The 15,000-nt window shown below is 49.9% G+C and overlaps 1 protein-coding gene across 3 annotated transcripts in view; it reads left to right on the plus strand.

Moving 5' to 3' along the window:
* Positions 1–15,000, plus strand: part of Acsl (Acyl-CoA synthetase long-chain) — a 78,883-nt gene that overhangs the window by 267 nt on the left and 63,616 nt on the right. The gene's annotated exons all lie outside the window — the stretch shown is intronic.

Raw genomic sequence — 15,000 nt, forward strand, 5'->3', positions numbered from 1 at the left:
AGCTGCCCTGCCGGTACGGACGCGGCTTAATCAACGAAGCGAATGCTGTCAAAACTCACAGAAGTTCTCAGATCCAAAAATGTCGATATTACTACTACTGTTGCTGTTTTTAATTCACGGAAATAATAGTATTCGTGAGGGTAGGACAGTAGAAATTACGTTATTGTCTGGATAGTCCTACATAAGCTTCTAAAGGGCAGTTATTAAGGGTGATTAATACGTGTGTTTACTACTACTACCTTTTCCATTATGATTTATCGAACATTTAATGGATGGAATATATTTTTTTCTCGCTCCAGGTATGTTAATGATTACTAATACCTTTTCCATTATGATTTATTGAACATTTAATGGATGGTATATATTTTTTTCTCGCTCCAGGTATGTTAATGATTACTACTACCTTTTCCATTATGATTTATCGAACATTTAATGGATGGAATATATTTTTTCTCGCTCCAGGTATGTTAATGATTACTACTACCTTTTCCATTATGATTTATCGAACATTTTATGGTTGGTATATATTTTTTTCTCGCTCCAGGTATGTTGATGATTACAATAAAATTCGGGATATTTTGTTTCTCACAACTGTATGGTAGTAGTGAGAGATTAACTAGATTTAAGGGTAATTTTCTATATCACAATTTAAGATGTTTTTTTTAAATTAATGGCATTCCCTTCTTTAGTTGATTAGAAGGTAATGGTTAAGTTGTGCCGCATGCAACTTATTATCAATATCATGATTATGTCTTCTACATTTTTTATTGGTATAAGTTACCGAGAGCGATGGCAGAAATAGAGCCAGATTGTCATATGCTGGAACTCATAATTTTCCTACTTTTTATTGTGAATTTATTGTGGATAACAATCAGGATTTGAGTGAAAAAATGTATGGAATGGTCACCTTGACATAAACTGAGACACTTTTATTCTATGGCAAAAGGTGCGTAAATTGAAAATAAAGGAGATATGGGATAAGATAGAACATGTGAAAAAAATAACCCTTTTTATTACTATTTTGATAATTATGATGTAGAATTTCTTATATATTTCTCAGAAATTCTTGAAAAAATGGGAAGTCTTTCGGTAATTATCCAGAAAAAGTCTGCAAGGGCATAGAAACTAATAAGGTAATAACAAAACATGAAGCTCTATTAAATCTCAATGATAATCTTTACAAAATGACGATAAACCATCAAACGTTTATCAAAGTCTGAGGATCTATAGATGGTACAGTGGTGTTGGGTTTGCATCCATGTAATTTTTGTATGTTTTTGTAAGACAGAACTCGTAACTCAGTCTTTCAATTAATCCAATTTTTGCATCTCTGTGATACCAGTACATGAACATTAATACAGTAGCTACTACTTCATGGAACGGATAGATTAGTAAATTCTAAACCCTTTTTCTTCTACATAGTTGTCACTGACTGAATATATCCTTATTTAATTAAAAAGATAGATATAAGGAAACAAGCAGGACCTTCCTACATCCTTGTCATTATAACCACTTTCTGTGCAGTTTGTAGATCTCCATGACAATTTATTAGCAAAAAAGTAGTAGTCGGCTTTTTTTTTTTTCTTTTCTTTTCTTTTCTTTTCTTTTCATTGCTGGGGTGCTGATGGCTTATAGAAGTCAATAAGTCTGTCACAAGGTCTCTTTGTCTTATATCTCTTTTTTCAATTTTCAACAACTGTGTGTAAAAAGAATATCTTGCAATTTGCCAATATTATTTTCATTGTTAAATTTCTGTTGTGCAGTACTGTAAGTGTGTGCAAAACTTGAATTTTACCTGATGTGCATGAGACTTGTTTTTGCCTTAAATCATGAGTGTCACAAATATACCCTGACCTTGGACTGCCTAGTAACGAGGCTGGGAGGTGACACAGTACAATGATTGAGAAAATCAAAGATCTTACAAATGATAATACTGTGGAGGCGTGATCAAGATTATACCACTAATGTAGTAGTGTCAGTTACAATAAAAAAGATTTTATCTTTGTGTGTGTGTGTGACTGGCAGTGTGTGTATGCATGATAGTTCTGTGTGCCAGACATTATACACGCGCTGTAGAGAAACTTTCTCATATCTTTCCGACTTTTGATCTCTAATTTTTGCAGTGGAAAAATTACAATATAATGAAATATTACAACACAATTAGAATTTAGCTAATTATTTCTGTTGTGCAATTGATTTTTTGAAAGTATTTAATTGAGCTAAAGAAATCTAATAGTTGTGATGTTGAAGAGAGAAGTAAAAGTGAGCATAGTTCATATTTGGTTGAACGTTAATTGCTTTAGATCCAGAGGTATTACGAGACAAGGGGTCCCAAGGTGCATCTTTGACCATCCCACACGATGACCTTATCGTCAATTTTAAGGGTTCGGCATCGAGTGATAAGAGGAGGCAGTTGATAACGTGTAGTGAGAGTGAGAGAGATAAAGATACAGTTGTAAGCTGACTTCGGGTTTTTCCTATTACTAATGTTTATATATTATTTATATTTCATCTCTTCTTTTCCTTTGCTACTCTTTACTTTCTCTTCTTTTCTTTTTCTCTCTCTTCACGTTTCTCTCTTCCCCTCCTTTTCTCCCTCTCCCTCAACCATTTCCTTTTCCTTTCCTGAACCTCTTCTCTCCTTCACCCTCTCCCTCTCCCTCTCCCTCTCCCTCTCCCTCTCCCTCTCCCTCTCCCTCTCCCTCTCCCTCTCCCTTTCCCTTTCCCTTTCCCTTTCCCTTTCCCTTTCCCTTTCCCTTTCCCTCTCCCTCTCCCTCTCCCTCTCCCTCTCCCTCTCTCTCTCCCTCTCCCTCTCCCCCCCTCTCTCTCTCCCTCTCCCTCTCCCTCTCCCTCTCTCTCTCTCTCTCTCTCTCTCTCTCTCTCTCTCTCTCCCTCTCCCTCTCCCTCTCCCTCTCCCTCTCCCTTTCCCTTTCCCTTTCCCTTTCCCTTTCCCTTTCCCTTTCCCTTTCCCTTTCCCTTTCCCTTTCCCTTTCCCTTTCCCTTTCCCTTTCCCTTTCCCTTTCCCTTTCCCTTTCCCTTTCCCTTTCCCTCTCCCTCTCCCTCTCCCTCTCCCTCTCCCTCTCCCTCTCCCTCTCCCTCTCCCTCTCCCTCTCCCTCTCCCTCTCCCTCTCCCTCTCCCTCTCTCTCCCTCTCCCTCTCCCTCTCCCTCTCTCTCTCTCTCTCTCTCCCTCCCTCTCCCTGTCCCTCCCATCTCTATATCTCTATCTCATCTAGTCAGCCAAGTCCCCCCCCTCTTCCTGATATTTCTTTACGTCATGTATGCGTGTTCTTCATGTTGAGCGTAAGTCGTCGCATGTGAGCCGTGATAGTGCCATCTCGTACGAGGGTTAAGGGCGAGTGGTCAAGGCCGTCCCGACGCACGGGGCTCCCTCCACCCGCGCCGTCTCCCGAGCGGATCGACCCCCGCGGACAGGGTCAGAGGGCGAAGGGTGCCTGTTCTGTCTTTTTTTTTTTTTATTATTATTTTTTTTGTAGGATTTGTTGCTTTGTTTTTTTGGTCTTTTTCTCCTCGTCTTTCTGGGTGTTGCTGAGTGGTGGTGTTGGCTTGTCTGTGTTGTAGCGGTCTGTTGACCAGACCTCCCCCACCTGCCCCCATCTCTTCTCATCTATTCCATTCCATTCCATTCCATTCCATTCCCTTCCCTTCCCTCCCGTCTCCTCCCTCTCCTCTCCTCTCCTCTCCTCTCCTCTCCTCTCCTCTCCTCTCCTCTCCTCTCCTCTCCTCTCCTCTCCTCTCCTCTCCTCTCCTCTCCTCTCCTCTCCCTCTCCTCTCCTCTCCTCTCCTCTCCTCTCCTCTCCTCTCCTCTCCTCTCCTCTCCTCTCCTCTCCTCTCCTCTCCTCTCCTCTCCTCTCTCATCTCTTCTCCTCTCGTTTCCTCTCCTCTCTTCCCCTCCCCTCTCCTCACCTCTCCTCTCCTCTCCTCTCCTCTCCTCTCCTCTCCTCTCCTCTCCTCTCCTCTCCTCTCCTCTCCTCTCCTCTCCTCTCCTCTCCTCTCCTCTCCTCTCCTCTCCTCTCCTCTCCTCTCCTCTCCTCTCCTCTCCTCTCCTCTCCTCTCCTCTCCTCTCCTCTCCTCTCCTCTCCTCCTCCTCCTCCTCCTCCCCCTCCTCCTTCCCTCTTCCCTCTCCTCCACCCGCCATCATACACTCTCCCACACACTACCCCCACTTCAACCCCCTTCTCTTCATCCTCCACCTCCCTCCCTCCCCCCCTCCACTCCCCTTTCTGAAGCAAGGCCCAGCATCATCGCGAACCGCCGCCCGCGATCACCGCCATTGTCGCATGCAATAAATGGTGCAACGGACAGAGGACTAAGGATGCAACGGACACATGACTTAGGAGAGCGGCACCCTGGGGGGGGGGGGGATCGTCTCGCCCCGGGCTTTCGTTTTGCTCGTGGACAACAGGATGGAGGATGGCGAAAGGGGGTGGGGTGGGGGGTGGGAGGGGGGAGGGGGAGAAGGATAGATGGATGGATGGATGGATGGATGGGTGGTGGGAGGGAAGGGGGGGAGGGGGGGAGGGAGGGATGGATGGATGATGGGAGGGAAGGGAGGGAGGGGGGGGAGGGGGAGAAGGATAGATGGATGGATGATGGGAGGGAAGGGGGGAGGGGGGAGGGGGAGATAGATAGATGGATGGATGGATGGATGATGGGAGGGAAGGGAGGGAGGGGGAGATGGATAGATGGATGGATGGATGGTGGGAGGGAGGGAAGGGGGGGGAAGGGGGAGATGGATAGATGGATGGATGATGGGAGGAAGGGGGGGAGGGGGAGAAGGATAGATGGATGGATGGATAGATGATGGGAGGGAAGGGAGGGAGGGGGAGATGGATAAATGGATGGATGGATGGTGGGAGGGAGGGAAGGGGGGGAAGGGGGAGATGGATAGATGGATGGATGATGGGAGGGAAGGGGGGAGGGGGAGAAGGATAGATGGATGGATGATGGGAGGGGGGGAGGGGGGAGGGGGAGAAGGATAGATAGATGGATGGATGGATGACTGGAGGGAGGGGGAGGGGGAGATGGATAGATGGATAGATGAATGATTGGAGGAAGGGGGAAGGGGGAGATGGATAGATGGATGGATGGATGGGAGGGAGGGGGGAGGGGGAGAAGGATAGATAGATATATGAATGATGGGAGGTAGTAGGGGAGAAGGATAGATGGATAGATAGATGAATGATGGGAGGGAGGGGGAGAAGGATAGATAGATAGATGAATGATGGGAGGGAGGGGGAGAAGGATAGATGGATAAATGGATGATGGGAGGGAGGGGGGCGGGGGAGAAGGATAGATGGATGGAGAGAGGGAGGGTAGAAGGGAAAAGGTGAATGGAGAGAGGGAGACGGGAAGGATGGGAATGAGGGAGAAGAGGGGAAGATGGGTGGAATGAGGAAAAGAGAGGGGTGGGAGGGTGGGAGCGAGTGGGGAAGGATGGAAGGAAGGAGGGAGTGGAGAAGGATGGATGGAATGGAGGAGGAAGTGGGGAAAGGATGGAGGGAGAGAGGGAGGGAGGGCTGGAAGAGGGGAAAGGATGGAGGGAGGGAGGCTGGAAGAGGGGAAAGGATGGAGGCAGGAGACGGCAAAGAATGAATAGAGGGAGAGGGGAAGGATGGAGGGAGAAAAGAGGATAGGAAAAAGAGGAGAGATGGATGATGGGAGGGAGGTGTAAGAGGGGAGATAGACGGATGATAGAAACGGACACGGCAGATACACTAACAGGCGACGGGGAGACAAATAAGGATTGAGGTGAGAGGTGAGAGGAAGAGAAAGGGAGGGAGGAGGTGGAGAGGGGGAGCGAGGGAGGGAGGTGGTAGAGAACGGAGAAAGAAAGAGGGAAGGGATGGACGAGGGGAGAGAAATAAGGAGGTGGAGAGAGAGGGAGAGGAAGTGGAGAGGGAGAGAGGAAGTGGAGAGGGAGAGAAAAGGTGGAGAAGGGAGAGAAAAGGTGGAGACGTGAGAGAAAAGGTGGAGAGGGAGAGAGGAAGTGGAGAGGGAGAGAAAAGGTGGAGAGGGAGAGAGGAAGTGGAGAGGGAGAGAGAAGATGGAGAGGGAGAGAGAAGATGGAGAGGGAGAGAGAAGATGGAGAGAGAGAGAAGATGGAGAGGGAGAGGGAAGGGATGGAGAGGGAGAGAGAGAGGGGATGGAGAGGTGAGAGAAGGTGAGAGAGAGAGGAGAGAGAAGATGGAGAGGGAGAGAAAAGAGGATGGAGAGGGAGAGAGAAAAGATGGAGAGGGAGAGGGAGAAGGGATGGAGAGGGAGAGAGGAAGGGAAGAGATGGAGAGGGAGAGGGAAGGGATGGAGAGGGAGAGGGAAGGGATGGAGAGGGAGAGGGAAGGGATGGAGAGGGAGAGGGAAGGGATGGAGAGGGAGAGGGAAGGGATGGAGAGGGAGAGAGAGGAGAGGAGAGGAAAGTTTCGGGGTTACTTACCTAATTCATTCTTATCTTTTATACGAGATACGGGTAGATAATGCTGAGTCTGGAGGCCTGAGCATTAACACGGCCAAAGTCACCATCATCATCATCACCGCCACCACCACCAATCATCGTTTTCCCCAACATCATCACCACCACCACCATTATCGCCACCATTATCACCATGGCCGCTAAGGTCATCCCTCATATCACCACCATCATTATCATTACCCTCAAATCCACCACCCAAGTTCTCTTTAACATCATCATCATCAATAATCATCACCAACATCCACCCTCAACAGCAAAGTCAAGCCTAACATCACCACCACCACTGACGCCAAAGTCATTTTTAACGTCACCACCACCACCACCACCACCACCACCACCACCACCACCACCACCACCACCACCACCACCACCACCAACAACAACAACAACAACAACAACAACAACAACAACAACAACAACACCAACATACACCAACACCAACGTCATCGCCAACACCAACACCAACACCAACACCAACACCAACACCAACACCAACCCCAACACCAACACCAACGCCAACACCAACACCAACACCAACACCAACACCAACACCAACACCAACACCAACACCAACACCAACACCAACACCAACACCAACACCAACACCAACACCAACACCAACACCAACACCAACACCAACACCAACACCAACACCAACACCAACACCAACACCACCACCACCACCACCATGGTCACCACCATGGTCACCACCGTCATCTCAAACGTCATCGTCATCATCACCATCATCACACGCATCGTCCTCGCCCCCCCCCCCCCCCCCCCGAGACCGGAGGCGGCTTTGAAGAGGCTTGGGGGGGAGGGCGGGGGGGCGGGAGACGTCGGCTGGCTTGGAAAGTGGCGAAGACGAGGCCGAAGCCAGGAGGCCGCGGCGACGGAATGCAACGCGCGGCCGAAAAGGGGGGGAGTTTGTTTTCCGATGAGGGAGGAACGGGGGAGGGGGGAGAGGTGTGTGTGCGTGTGCGTGTGTGTGTGTATATGAGTGTGTGTGTGTGTATGTGTATGTGTATGTATGTGTATATATGTGTGCATGTGTATATGTAAATGTATATGTGTATATGTATATGTATATGTGTGTGTGCGTGTGCGTGTGCGTGTGCGTGTGTGCATTTGTTTGTCAGTGTGGATGACGTGCGAAACCGAGACCGAACCCACGTCAACTCTCAGCACAACGCGTGTCGTTAGAAGGACTCGGATGCGTTGGCGTTTCCCGATTGCAGGAGAAAAAAAAATAGATAATCGGAATAAAAGGTTCTTGCTGTTTAGTCTCTCCGTGGAGGGAGGGAGGGAGAGGGAGAGAGAGAGAGAGAGAGGGAGAGAGGGAGAGAGAGAGAGGAAGAGAGAGATAGGGAGAGGGAGAGGAAGAGAGAGATAGGGAGAGGGAGAGGAGAGAGAGAGAGAGGGAGAGAGAGAGGAAGAGAGAGATAGGGGAGAGGGAGAGGGAAGAGAGAGGATAGGGAGAGGGAGAGGAAGAGAGAGATAGGGAGATGGAGAGGAAGAGAGAGATAGGGAGATGGAGAGGAAGAGAGAGAGGGAGAGAGAGGAAGAGAGAGAGGAAGAGAGAGAGAGAAAGAGAGAAAGGGGGGAGGGGAGGAGACTATATTAATGGTGGAAGTGAGGCCTACGGTGGTGTACCATTTCATGTGTTCGTGTGAAAAGCTAATTTGCTTATGCCTTTGGTAGGGGAGGAAAGGGAGGGAGAGAATGGGCAGGTTGAAAGGTAGAAAAATAATCAACAAACACGAATACACGAAAATGCACATGGAGGGGAGGGAGAGAGAGAGGGAGAGAGAGAGGGAGAGAGAGAGGGAGAGAGAGAGAGAGAGAGAGAGAGAGAGAGAGAGAGAGAGAGAATGAGAGAGAGAGAGAGAGAGAGAGAGAGAGAGAGAGAGAATGAGAGAGAGAGGGAGAGAGAGAGAGAGAATGAGAGAGAGAGAGAGAATGAGAGAGAGAGAGAGAGAGAGAGAGAGAGAGAATGAGAGAGAGAGAGAGAATGAGAGAGAGAGAGAGAATGAGAGAGAGAGAGAGAGACCAGAGAGAGAGAGAGAGAGAGAGAGAGAGAGAGAGAGAATGAGAGAGAGAGAGAGAATGGAGAGGGAGAGAGAGAGAGAATGGAGAGGGAGAGAGAGAATGAGAGAGAGAGAGAGAATGAGAGAGAGAGAGAGAATGAGAGAGAGATAGAGAATGAGAGAGAGAGAGAGAGAGTGAGAGAGAGAGAGAGAGAATGAGAGAGAGAGAGAATGAGAGAGAGAGAGAGAATGAGAGAGAGAGAGAGAATGAGAGAGAGAGAGAGAATGAGAGAGAAAGAGAATGAGAGAGAAAGAGAATGAGAGAGAAAGAGAATGAGAGAGAAAGAGAATGAGAGAGAAAGAGAGAGAGAGAGAGAGAGAGAGAGAGAGAGAGAGAGAATGAGAGAGAGAAAGAGAGGGAGGGAGAGAGAGAAAGAGAGAGAGAAAAAGAGAAAGAGAAAGAGAGAGAAAGAAAAAGGCAGCTTTAGGGCCTTGATCTTTGCCAAGACAGGATTTGCGGCGAATTAAAATTGCCTAAATGTTGGCACGGCGCAGGCACGGAGGGCATCAAACCGAATTATTGACTCAAGCGGACATTTCTTTTAATTGCTGCGTCCGAGTTCAGTTATTTACACGTGTATAGATATTAAATCTGATTCCAATGGCATTAAAAAAAAAAAAAGAAAAAAAAAGTGAAGGAGATGTCAATTCCTCATTCCCGAGATGCTGACTTGCCCAATAAAGTGATAAGCGGATTGCGGGGATGGGGGTGGGGTGGGGGTGGTGGGTGGGGGTGGGGGTTGGGGGTTGGGGGGGTGAAGGTGCGAAGAAATCTGGCCTCTCGGGGCATCTTGGGAGGAATTAAAGGAGAGGAGAACCGAGCGAGGCTTTTGGGGCGGAAGGGAGGGGGGGTGGGCGAGGAGGGAAGGGGGGAGGGTGAGGAGGGAAGGGGGGATGGGGAAGAAGGCGAGGAGGGAAGGGGGATGGGGAAGAAGGCGAGGGGAGTGAGTGGGAGGAGGAGGGGAAGAGGGAGAAAAGCGGTGGTGAGGAAAGGGGAAGGGAGGGAGGGAGAGGGAGAGAGAGAGGATGAGAGAGAGAAAGAAAGAGAGAGAAAGAGAGAAAGCAAGGGAGGGGGAGGTGGAGAGAGAGAAAGAAAGAGAAAGAGAAAGAGAGAAAGCAAAGCAGGGGGAGGTGGAGGTGGAGGTGCAAGCTGGGTACGCGAGCAGGCATCGACCTAAAATGTAATAAACGCTGATAACGATGACGATAGAGCTAATGCCAATAGTCGTGATAGCGTAAACCGTTCATGATTTCCTGACTGCTGCTGCTCCCACGTTTAATAGAGTACTAACTCGACCACTTCCATCGTTGCAGTACTAGCTCGGGAGGAATGATCAAGCAATGAAACTTAACGTCACTGGTGTTACTACAGCCGTGGCGGCTCCTGGTACTTTTCCAGCTGCTCCGACTGCCGCTACACTATTACCTTTTTATGGTACCACGATGAGTTACATTTTACTGCTATTTCACCGTTACTGTCACAGCTAATGATAGGCCAATCGCTACAGTAGTAACTGCTACGGCTATATTTTTTGTCGTTAGTGCCTTCAGTATCACCATATTTTCGAAAATGAAAATGAGGAAACTACGATTGATAATGGTGTTAATAAAAATGCCGTTATCAAGATCCGACACGCCTTTGTTGATCCACTGTGCAGGCATTACGTAAACGATAAGAGAGACTAAACAAAATCTAACTCTTGCTTAGGGGTACGAGGGTCGACCATTGCCACACAAGGCTGGAGAATCGAAGGATTTTACGTCTTTTCAGGCGGACGGTATTAATTAATTGATTAAAACTTGGGCGTGTCCGAAACTTTGGGACAAGGTGCAGGAGATAACGATCCGTCTGTGGGTGCGGCAGGAGGTCCCACGGCGAAGGTGGTAAGTGCGTGACCGAGCAGGGACTTCGAACAGGCCAGGGTGGAGGGCGAAATGCAGTCCGCTGCTTCCGTTATCTTTTCACCTCTAGAGTCACCTGAGGTTATGGGGGAGAGGGGGAGAGAGGTGATTGAAGTGGGGGAGAGGAAGGGGATATAGAGAGAAGGAGGGGAAGAGGTAGGGGGAGAGAGAGAGAAAGAGAAATAGTAGAGAGAAGAGAAGAGAAGAGAGAGAGAGAGAAGAGAGGGGGAGAGAAGAGAGAAGAGGGGAGGAGCGAGAAATAGAGATGAAGAGGGGTGAGAGAAGTGAGAGGAGGGAGGAGATAGTGAGAAATAGAGAGTGAGGGAGTGAGATAGTGAGAAGGACTTAGAGAGTGAGGGAGGAGAGAGTGAGAAATGCGGCCTGCTGCTTTCGTTATCTTTTCACCTCTAGAGTCACCTGAGGTTATGAGGGAAATGAGAGGGAGGGAGGTGATTAGAAGTGGGGTGAGGGAGGAGAGGAACTGAGGGATAAATAGAGAGGAGGAGGGGAAGAATGTGAGGAGGGAGGGAGAGAAAGAGAAATAGAGAGAGAGAGAGAAGAGGAGGGAGGGAAGAGTGAGAGGAGGAGAGAAGTGAGAATGAGGGGGGGAGGAGCGAGAAAGTGAGAGAGGAGTTGAGGTGGAGAGCAGAAAGTGAGAGAGGAGGGAGGAGAGACTGAGAAATAGAGAGGGAGGGAAATGCAGAGAGGAGGAGGAGGAAAGAGTGAGAGGAGGAGAGTGAGAAATAGAGAGAGGGAGGAAAGAGTGAGAGAGGAGGAGGGAGGAAAAGAGTGAGAGAGAGGAGTGAGGGAGGGAAAGAGAGTGAGAGAGGAGGGGAGGGAGTGAAAGAGTGAGAGAGGAGGAGGGAGGAAAGAGTGTGAGAGAGTGAGGGTGAGGAGGGAGGAAAGAGTGAGAGAGGAGGGAGGGAGGGAGGAAAGAGTGAGAGAGAGAGGGAGGGGAGGGAGGAAGGAGGAGAGAGAGGAGGGAGGGAGGGAGGAAGAGAGTGAGAGAGGAGGAGAGGGAGGGAGGAAAGAGTGGAGAGAGGAGCGGAGAGAGGGAGGGGAGTGAGAGTGAGAGAGAGAGGAGGGAGGGAGGGAGGGAAAGAGGAGAGAGGAGGGAGGGAGGGAGGAAAGAGAGTGAGAGGGAGGAGGAGGGAGGGAGGAAAGAGTGAGAGAGGAGGGAGGGAGGGAGGGAAAGAGTGGAGAGAGGAGGGAGGGAGGGAGGAAAGAGTGAGAGAGGAGGGAGGGAGGGAGGGAGGAAAGAGAGTGAGAGAGGAGGGAGGGAGGGAGGGAGGAAAGAGTGAGAGAGAGAGGGAGGGAGGAAAGAGCAGAGAGGAGGAGGGAGGAAAGAGTGGAGAGAGGAGGGAGGGAGGGAGGGAAAGAGTGAGAGAGAGGAGAGGGAGGGAGGGGGAGAAAGAGTGAGAGAGGAGTGGAGGGAGGGAGGAAAGAGAGTGAGAGAGAGGAGGGAGGGAGGGAGGAAAGAGTGAGAGAGAGGAGGGAGGGAGGGAGGAAAGAGTGAGAGAGGAGGAGGGAGGGAGGAAAGAGTGAGAGAGGAGGAGGGAGGGAGGAAAGAGTGAGAGAGGAGGAGGGAGGGAGGAAAGAGTGAGAGAGGAGGAGGGAGGGAGGAAAGAGTGAGAGAGGAGGAGGGAGGGAGGGAGGGAAAGAGTGAGAGAGGAGGCCGAGGGAGGGAGGAAAAAAAAAGAGTGAGAGAGAGGAGGGGGAGGGAGGGAGGAAAGGAGTGAGAGGAGCCGAGGGAGGGAGGGAGGAAAAGAGTGAGAGAGCCGAGCGGAGGGAGGGAGGAAAGAGTGAGAGAGCCGAGGGAGGGAGGAGGGAAAGGAGGTGAGAGAGCCGAGGGAGGGAGGAAAGAGAGAGAGAGCCGAGGGAGGGAGGGAGGAAAGAGTGAGAGAGCCGAGGGAGGGAGGGAGGAAAGAGTGAGAGAGCCGAGGGAGGGAGGGAGGAAAGAGTGAGAGAGCCGAGGGAGGGAGGGAGGAAAGAGTGAGAGAGGAGGAGGGAGGGAGGAAAGAGTGAGAGAGGAGGAGGGAGGGAAGAGTGAGAGAGGAGGGAGGGAGGAAAGAGTGAGAGAGGAGGGAGGGAGGGAGAGCGAGTGAGTGAGAGAGAGGAAGGGCTTTTTGATTCAGAGAAGGATAAATCAATCGGTCAGTGACTAAATAAGTCGGAGCCCCTATCAAGGGCGCCCCCAGCGAGAGGGATCCCGCAGGGGAAGTCGCCCATCAGACGCATGAGCCCAGGGGGGGGAGGGGGCCGTGTGTTCGGGGCACAGGTAGCGACGGCGTGGCGTGAGGTGGGGTGACATCGCCCCGGGACGGTGCCACGGCGACGAGGGGGAAGCCGCCAGCAGGCCGGGGCCGGAGCGTCGGGGAGAGAGGGATCCGTCAATCACTCTGGAGGGGTTCCTGCGGTTGTTCTGGGGCGTCGCCCTAGCGGGATCGGGGGGAGGGGGTGGGCAGGGGGGGGGTGCGTGGGGCTTTTTGTCATTGTGGCGTCTTTTATCCTCGTTGCTCTTGTTGCTTGGTATTTGGAGGAGGGGGAGAGGAGGGTGAGAAAGATAAGAAGGGGAAACGGGAAGAGGAAAACCCGCTGAAGAGAATGAGGTGGAAGGGCAGGAGGATTGGAGGAAAAGACGGCAAGAATCGTCCTCTCGTTCGGACAGATGGCCGTGTCACGTGACGTAAGGCCCCGTTCGCATAGTAGCTTGAGGGCCTCCCGGTATGGGCTTCGCGAGATCACGTGACTAAAAGGCACTTCACTGGCATTGTTTTCTCTCTTTGTTCATTGCGTTTGTTTCTTTTCTTTTCGTGTTGGGATGATAAAGATTTGTGTGTTTCGGTTTGTTTATCTTTGAATTATTTTATTACAGAGCCTCTTTTACCCTTGCTTCAGTCGAGGGGTTATTGTTGAGGGCGTTATTGCAGGTATTTATTTACTGATGTTAATTTGGCGTACTTGCATTTTTAGGTACGGTGGTTTTAAGGGGTGTTAAGGGTCTTACTCCTAGTTAGTGTTTAAAAAATGTTATTGTATTTTGTAACATTCTTCCCCATTGTAGCTGACTGTTTTGGTGGTGTTGAGAGTGGCGTTGATGTTGTTGTTGTTGTTGTCGGCGTTGGTGTTGTTGTATTGGCAGTAGTAGTGTTGATGATGTTTGTGGTGATGATGTTGTTTATTTTGCTTATTTTATACTCAATGTTTTGTTTTATTTTGCAAAGAGACTTAGGGAAGCCAAGCCCCTCCCCCGGCCCTCTCGTCGAGACCGAGCCCCTTCGTGCAAAGAGGGATTCCTGCAGGTCCCTTATATGTTGCTCGGTTCGACAGGAAATTCCTCCCCTTTATTAAGGTCCCCCTCCGACCCCTGCTCCCCCTCCCCCCCCCACCCTCTTTGGTTATATCCTTATTAGTGAGTGCGAGTAATTGCATTTAAGTATGTACTCTTTGCTGCTGCTGTTTTGGGCGTGCGAGTATGTATATGCGTGTATATGTTCATATATATAAATGTATATATGTATATTTATTTATTTATTTATGTATTTATATGTATTTATTTATACACAATAAATATATATGTGGAGTTATGTATTTGTTTGCATGGTGGTTTGTTATAGATGCGTGTAGGTGTGTATGCGAGGGCATGTGCTTGCTTGTGCGTGTACCTTTTGTATTTGGACACGCACGCATCCTTCAAGAACCGTCGCAAACTCCCTAATACGCTTTGTTGCTTCGTCAGACACGTATCCATCTCCCTGTCTCCCTTCCCCCTCCCCCCCCACACGGTCCTATCTCCTTGCATGGCCTCGTGATCACCCCCCTCCTATCTATCACCGTCTTCCCTTCGCCCGCCTCCTCGCCTCCTCGCCTCCTCCATCCCCTTGGCTCTCCAGCTCTCTTCCTCTCCTCACCTCACTGCCCCTTCCTACGCCTTCCTTCTGCGTCCTTCAGCCTTCCCTGCCTTGCCCCCCCCAGTCCTCCGCCCTCCTCCTATCCTCCATCCCCTCACCTTCTATCCCTCTTTCCCCCTCCTTCCCTCTCCCCTCACTGACAGCCCCCTCCTCCCTCTTTCACACCTACTGCTGCTGTCACTGTCACCAATACTTGCCCTTTATTAGACGCTCTTGACTCCCGCACTTACTGTCATATCCTCTTTTCACGCCCACACGCCCATCGCCTTTGATATTCACACGCCTGCGCACGCCCGGGGACAGAGGTTCGCTTTCGTGCTTTCCTTTTCATGCAAACTCACGTTGGTTGATTGTACTGTGGCTCGTGCCGGGGCATGTGTGCATTAGACACACACACTCGCACATAAACTACCTTTTTGAGGAAGGCGCACGCTCTTATTCAGACGCATGCTTGTAATTTGGGGCGAGAAACACGCTTTTTGTCCTTTTTTTTTCTTTCCTGCCTCTCCTTCTCCCTGTTCTCGCGCGCGCACGCACGTACTTACATACATACAAAGACGCCTCACACATGTCGGCGTAAAACAAAAGGAGCTTGTGAGCGTAAGGGTTTGT

The sequence above is a fragment of the Penaeus vannamei genome, chromosome 28, assembly GCF_042767895.1.
Source record: "Penaeus vannamei isolate JL-2024 chromosome 28, ASM4276789v1, whole genome shotgun sequence".
NCBI lineage: Eukaryota > Metazoa > Arthropoda > Malacostraca > Decapoda > Penaeidae > Penaeus > Penaeus vannamei.